Raw genomic sequence first — 8,197 nt, forward strand, 5'->3', positions numbered from 1 at the left:
GTGTGATTTGCTTTTGGTCAAAAGACTGCATTGAATTGTGCTAGAATCTTACTGATTTTTGAGAAAGTTTACCATAAAATAATATAAACATTCCGTTTAAAAATATGAAAGTTGTAGTCATTTTTCTAAGTTGGTTGGGCTTTTTTTGGTAAAAGATACTTTGCACAGTCAAGTAATAATGATTATTTACATAATAAAATTAGGAGAAATGTCACCCAAATTAAAAAAGAAAAAGTAATTTCTGTTTTATAAACATAAATCATCCAAATGTTAGTTTTTAAGTTGAGACAGCTGAATCCCCACAGTTTAGTATCTTTAATATAATACCTAAAAACTTCCACCTGCTTCCAATAAACATGCCCATTAATGAATTAAGAAAGCAAATCTTAAAGCATCTTAAATGACCTTTGTTTAGAGCCAATGTTAGTAATGCTTGATGTAGCAAGTGACAAATGTGTTTTCCAAAATATGTTTTCTTTTTACACCCACATTGAATTCTGAAGTTCTTTACATAAGCACCCATACATCACCTTAATTTTTCTTAAATATAGGTGCTTGCATATGCAAGGTATGTCATTTACCAGGATGCGCAACAAACCTTTTCTGTGAGCGTCTGAACTTACCCTCTCACCTCATGCTACACTACACACATTTCCAAAAACTTTAGATGAATTTTAGCTGTGAAAGGACTTCAGGATTGAAGCTGGGTTACACAATTAATTGGAAGGAGAGCAGAAAGGGAAGTCTATGTGAATAGCTGGCTATATTTCCAGCTGTTTTTACCAGTTTCAATCACAAAAGTTATATCTAAAACTCAGGAGTTAAATCTCGTGGGTTTTTCATACTTTTCTTCCTCAGAAAAGTAAAGACAGTTGTACATCTGAAAATGAGCCATAAATGTATTGGTATAAATGAGAGAGCTTATTTCCTAGAACTCCCCTGTATATTTTATACTAGCAGAAATGTAGCTTAGTGTATCACTACCACTTATTTTAAAAGTTAAAATGTGATTTTAAATATATTGCAAGGGGTTGAAGTGACTCTTAGGAAATAATAGTTTTGTTGGTCAAACAAAATTGCTAGCCAAGCGGATTTTTACATGTGGATGGAACTATACTTCCTACGTTAGAGAAGAATGAGTTTTTATGTGACTATCAGTTCAGAGGGGAGAAAAAGGTGAAGTGGAACAGCATACAATGCACGAGTATAAATTAATGTCTGGGTTTATTGTTCACCGTGCCATAAAGAGTATGTACTATACACAGCTATTCTATTAGGGAATTATGGAAACTGAGGCTAGTGAGAAAAAATGACTTATGTCTGAATAAAAATATGTATCTTTGGGAGAGATACAATATGTTTGGAACCCTGAGGGTTAATGAGAGGTAAGCTGGTGAAGGGGGAGAGGAGATAAGGAAAATAACAGTAGCTGAATAGATGAAAGAAGTGATTCAGTAGGAAGCATTGTTGATCACAGCTAGGTGTCAGAAACAAACTAGAAAAATGGGAACTGCTTTAACATTGGCAGGAAAATAATATATATAAAAAAAGAACTTATACCACATACTAAAAAGAAAAAGAAAATAAGAAATAATAAAAGGCTTTCAGGCTTTCTTTGGGATGCGTCAATGAAAAATAATGCAAGCAAGCAAGAAAGAAAGCACTGAAATGGAATCCTCTCTGAAGGTATCTTGGGGAGAGGAGCTCATTGTCCCATCCTTTTCACATCAAGAATTTAATTTTGCATTCTCTTTGTCTGTCTTGAGATATACTTGCAGTTATTCTACACTGGTTACTTTTTCTTTCTTTTCATCCACTTAGGTAGTCCACACTGTCCACTAGACAGCCAGAATGGGAGAAACCTAGCCATAAATTAAATCACACAGCTGTGCCTTGCCAATGTGATTTTTGCCTGAAGTTTGAACTGTGCCCAAAAGCAGAGCTGGATCCTTTTTCCTGAATGCTAGAGGGAACTGTAGTTCTTCTGTTTCCCTCGTTTTCCATTCCTGTTTTTAACAACTGTTTTTACCGAGAAATTATATGTATCTGGAGCACCCAGATTTCATTATGCTTCTGCTACATTGGATGCAGATATATCTTACAGAACTTGATCACTTATTTACCTATTTTTCACTTTAGGCAACTGAAAAAAGGTACCAGCTTATATTTTTCTTCTGGAAAGAACTATGCCAAAATGTTATTAGCAGAGCATTAAAACCCCCAAAATGCCATTTGATGTTTAGTGCTAGGGACATTCCGGTTCCTACATACGTATTCTGTTTACACCCATCCCCCATGAATTCCTAAGACAGTTTCTCTTATATTAAGCTCCCTTCTGGTGCCCATAGCAACACCATCTAGTACTGAAATGTTCCTGCAGGATTTGCAGGAGTCCTTTCAAAACAAGATGCTGATTCTGCAGTTATTGCACACCCAGCTACTTCTATCAGATTCATAGTCCGAGCCCTTGGTTGTGTGAGGAAGGCAGTTTGGTGACCACCCACTGACTGTCCTCACCATCGTTAGGGACGAAACATGTTACACATGTTTTGGTTTTTGGGCTTTCTTCCCATAGTAACAACAAACCTGTTTCTTTTTGGTAGTTTACTTAACTGTGCCATTTCTCGCAGAAGGTGCCGGGGTTTGGAATTTGAGACAATTCTGCTGTTCTATCTACATTTCTCCATCTGCAAGTGCACTGACATGCAAATTGGCTTCTGCCCTCTGGTAGGTGGCTTCAGAGCCACTTTCTGATCTTAAGGGAAGTGGTGCAGAGCGGAAAAAACTGGGAGAAGTTCATGGGAAGTCCCAATGACTGGCTCCTGCAGCCCAGGGACTTTCACCAGAGCTTGTGTACTGTGAGCCCAGGTCCCTTGGGACAACTAATAAGGGTCAGAACTGCCTGCATTGAGCCGGACCTCAGCAGACACCACAGATGCATGTGGGGGGGGAAAGGGAAGGTCCTCTGCTCCTGTCTCCTCGTGTGCGTTAGGATTGAGAAGGCTCAAAAACAGCTGTGGGAGCTGGTCTGCTTCAATGCCTCTTCCCTGCACACTGGAGATGCCCGCAGATCTCCAGGGAAGTGGAGAAGGCAAAGCAGCTACCCCAGGGTGTGCTCAGAGCCTCTTAGCCCCCTGTTCCAGATCTTCAGACTGGAGAGGAAAAGCTCTTCTCCCAGCACTACAACCATGCCCACTGTCAGTATCAGTCATTTGTATGATTTTGGCTAAAAAAAGGAAAGGATGAGGGTAGTGATTGACACTACGCACTTGGTTCATTCATTTTGAACACAGCATTTCATTTAAATTCTGTGTTGTGCCATGCTGCATGCCAGGAAATGTACCCTAGGATATTTTTAAAGCTATAAAAGTTCAGTAAATGGAGACTTCCCTGCAGGACTCAGCTATTAAATCTTTGCTGGAAAGTGGGAGACACGTCCATTAAAAAAATCATATTCTGGTGAGACTAATCACATCTTTGTACTACTAAAGTATGCCTGAATTCAGATACTCATCGCATAAATATTTGGCAGTTATACATCGTGTGGAACAAACGCCACGATTTGGCAGAGTTAAAGAACTCCTTATCACTGAAGTTATCTTGAGAACATGGAAATATGTGGGACATGTTCAGGGCTAAGGCAGAACATTTGCCATGGTGAAGCAAGAAGAATCCTTTCCCTCACCGTCGTTTAGCAAGAGGAAAATTCCCCCAGGGTGCAGCTGCACCTTCCCTCTGCTGTGCCCTCCACCACGGGCTGAGCTCTGCTCCAGCCACCCAGCAAGGGGGGGCTGGCCAGGAGCAGCCCCCACAGCCCAGGGACCACGGCAGCAGCATTCCGAGAAGGAGCTGGATGTTGCCGGAGATATAACAGAGACATAAGGTTTGGGCATTTGTACAGAAAGCGTACAAGGGATGGTAATAGCCCACCCAGCCCTGCTGGTGCCCTGCGAGATGCCTTAGGTGATAGTGGCAAGGAGCCAGCTTATGCTCTGAACAGAAAAAAACCCACCAGATCTGGTAAAAGTGAGAGCTTGAAACTCCTTCGGAGGAGATGGGTCACAAACCATCCTCCTGTGCTCGGAGAGAGTCGTTCCAGAGCAGGAGTAAAGCTGTGCAAACTGTCCCCTGAAGCGCAGCACAGGCCTGTTTCCCCCTCACGACCTTCACACATACTCTGCTAAAAATGTAATTCTGAATAAGTAAGAATTTAATTCAAAGTTTAATTCTAAATTTACTGCTGATTAGAGAAAGAAAATATTCTTTGCGAGCCAAATACCCTTTTCAACTTGCAAGGAGATATGAGTGACTCCTAACATTATTATTGGACAATTGTATTTTTCTCTGATGCCATTCTTCCTACCCAGTGTTAAATCCCCTATTATCAACAATTAACTCCTTATTCAGTTATAGCTATGCTTGCTCAAACAAAATCAAGATCTCAGAAAATTTCTTTTGTTTCAAGGATGGCAACCTGGTGAGCATATCTAGCCCATGGGACAGTTTCTTCCACCCTCCTGGGAGCACTGCTTGGGCAGAGGAAAGAAAATCTGGGGGTGATATCACATGTGTTGCTGGGCTGGGGGGGTGCAGGGGGGATGGAAGGATGACTTTTCAGCCCAACTTGGATCTGGCAGGATTTCTTCGATCAAGAAATGCTGCATTAACGTTTCTATACTGGACAGGCTCAGAGCATCAGGTTGGAATTAGAAGTGACATCTTCTAACGGCATCAGCCAAGACTAGATAGGAGTTTTAAACAATACAGATTAAAAAATCCAGGGCAACGCATTTGTTTATGAACACAAGGGCTAGAAAAATAATTTTTGCAATTGATTTATGCTGAATCTTAAGTTTTCATCCTGGGTTTGTGAGTTTTTTTGTACTCTCCTTTATATCTTATTATTAGGGAGTATTTCTTTCATGCAAAGGAATCCTGATGCTACACAAACCTTCAAGGAGAAAAAAACATTTTTGTTGTCATGGGTCTAAAGTATAAACTGCAATCTGAAAGAATTGTTTATGCTCCATTTTTTAAGAAAACTTTTCTTGTGAAGATACATTAATCCTGCAAAGTTAACAGATCACCAGTTCAAACTAGACTGCATCTTCCTTGTATTAGAGATTCTGTGGTTTGCTATTTAGATCTCAGAAAGGTCGAAGATGTGGAGCCTGATTCATTACTGCATTCATTTTGTTTTTTGCTTGCATAAAGCTGTTTCTTTTGAATTAATTTAAATTAGTATAAAAACTTTTAAAAACACATGCTGCCTCTTTCTGAATGTCTAGAAAGTCTCTGGCAAAATTCAAAATGAAATTTTTCTCAAGTTAGTTTCTAACAATAATATTAAACCACGTCCAAAGTTGTTTGTGTGCATATGAAGGTAATGCATACTTCATTTAAAAAAAAAAAAAAAAAGAGAGAGAGAAAACAGCAAAAAAAGAAAAAGAAAAAAATACCAAGTACAAGAATGACTTAATTTGAGAGCTAAACTGTGTAACTCAGGGCTGTCAGGTTATTCTCAATGCTAAATCTTGTTCCAGTTCTTAATCCAGTCTGGTAATCTGTGTTTCTTGCAATGGAGATTCTTTTGAAAAACTGTTTTGCTACCTGTAGGTGCTACTGAGAGAAAATCTGGGCTTTGGCCCAGCTACCGTTCCCTTTAAAAAATTCTCACTGCTGATAGTCAGAATCAATATTTACCAAGTCAAGAAATGCCATTCCTTGTCTGAACACTCTGTGTGCTTGTACCCAGTTATAACCCATCCCTTTGTTATCACTTTGCTCTGCTGAACAAATGCAGGTTCTTTTCTGAAAATTACGAAAAATCAGAGTCCTTGATAGTAGAAGGCTTTGGGTTTTTTTTAATAAGTAAAGTAGTAATCAGATACACTAGTTTGGAGAATGAAGCTCAGTTAATTTAATAGGAACGATGAGTTTCATCTGCTGAAACTATAAATGCTACCCAGATTAGTTGCCTTTAATCCCATTTAACTAAATCTCCCCATTTCATTCTTCTAATCTTTCCTCATAAACAAATCCTTCCAACTTCTCAGTCATGTTTTCTATCCTCCTTGGAATTCCTCTCTATTTGTCTACATATTTTGAGCATAAAGAGAGGCCCAGGGTGAATGCGGGATTCTAGGAGGGATTCCGTCAGCGTTGTGCTAAATCCGTAATTAAAAAGGGTTAAAGTTAATATATTTAAGCTACAACAGCGAATCCACTTGATCACACATGACAACAGAAGTATTTATAATTATAATGATTGTCTTACCTCTCAAATGGTCAGACTTAGAGTGTTTAATCTGTACAGATTTGTTTTCTATAATGAAGATATTAAGGATATTTCCAAGGCAGTGCAAATTTTGCTTGAATTGGGAATTATTTTTAAAGGGTTTCAAAAATCTCATGCCCTGGTGATTTTGGTCTGCAAATAACAATCCCTCTCTTCTCCGCCTTCACTTTAACACTGATCTTTCTGCCTCAGTGCAGCCGGACCAGTGCCTGACGGCGATAGCCTGGAAGGCAGGCACAGAGCCCGCAGGACGATGCACAGTAGCAACGGCAGCTGCAAATAACATTTTCAGAACATTTTTGTGCACTTTTACCGAAATGCTAAAATAACACCGTGGACATGAAGAAAACCCATTTGTTCATTCCGTCAAACATTAACTGAATGCAAACGGTTTGCCTGGGCAAATTTTATTATTTAAATGTCCCCAAACTATGCCAAAAAAAGAGAGCTGCACACAGAAACTCCAAAGCTGTTGAGTGTAGTATTGGACTCTGAGACACCACAGATTACAATTATACAACCATAATCTTTGTTTTATTACCTTTCTGACCTATAACCAAAGCTGAATGTAATTTTAAAGTCAAGAACACCATCCATGCCACTGGTTTATTAAAAAGGAGCATAGCCCACGTTCTGATTGCATTCTCTTTTTTGACAAGCCATCACCAAACCTGCTCGTTCTGTCACCACCGGAGTGCACGAGCACAACACCTTGGAACCTCTCTCATGCACTGGGGACCCCAACAGGATAATGACAGCTCCCACCTTACAAAAAGCCTCTGATCTGAAGAGCTTCCCCTGGGCACAAGTTCTCAGTACTTTGTATTGTCAGAATCACGGGCACAGGGTTCAGAAAGTTTGGGATTTGTTTTCAGCATTCCACTGCCATGGAATTAACACAAACTGGCTAAACTGTGAAAATAAATTGTATTCTCTCTGAAGAATAATTTCGCTGTATGAAGCACATATGCATGTGTACCTTACCCCCCCACACACACCTGCACAAGTACACACACGCACACATTTACGTGAGTAGATTAACTGCATCTAAAAATCAATTACTTATCTGTATGCACACGTGTTATTAAGATTTATGAAGACTATGCATAGATTTAATGACAGGTTCTGCTTACATTCCTAAAAATTTGAATCAAAGTGTGGTCCTGGTGCTCTTCATCCCTCTACTATTTACGTACACACCATGAGTGTGATGTTCATTTGTATAGGGTATATACAGGTGTCAGCGGGATGATACATATACATACCTCTATCTACCTATCTGTATATGACCATCATGCATTGTTTATAAAATGAGCTTATTGCACATACAAACAATAATTATTCTAAACATGCAATTATATATCCATATTTGTGTGTCTGTATAGATTTTTTTTTGTCCTTAATGGAAAACTTGAACTGCAAGCAGCCATGTCAGAACTCAGATGGTTAACATTCACTTCTTGCTGTTTTATTGCATATTACTGTGCGCTCCTGAGCAGCAGGAGCAGATTCAGGCAATTACAATCAAGTCAGGGCACACGCCGTGGCTGAGCAACACGATCATGATGAGGATACTGATGAGGCACTTATCGAAAACCCCACATCATCCACACTCATCAGCCACAACATGTCACCCCAAATGAGGCATCAGCTGCCTTCAAATGGCTCATTGCACACTGTTTACAGCTTTCTTTGGACCCACTTTTGATTTTGCGGTCAGGACTTAGTTCAAACAGCAGCTGACTGGCACCGGCAAGCCCCGGGATTCAGCAGAGCCGGCTTCCCGGGAGTCAGGAGTGTTTTGACACGGGGCCTGACCCACGGAGAGGAAAGGTCCCGGCTCAGTCCCCCCCAAAACACCGGTCCCTCTGAGAGGGGGGTGACTTACTGCAGGAGCAC

Source organism: Calidris pugnax, unplaced genomic scaffold (assembly GCF_001431845.1).
Source record: "Calidris pugnax isolate Ruff unplaced genomic scaffold, ASM143184v1 scaffold56, whole genome shotgun sequence".
NCBI classification, from domain to species: Eukaryota; Metazoa; Chordata; class Aves; order Charadriiformes; family Scolopacidae; genus Calidris; species Calidris pugnax.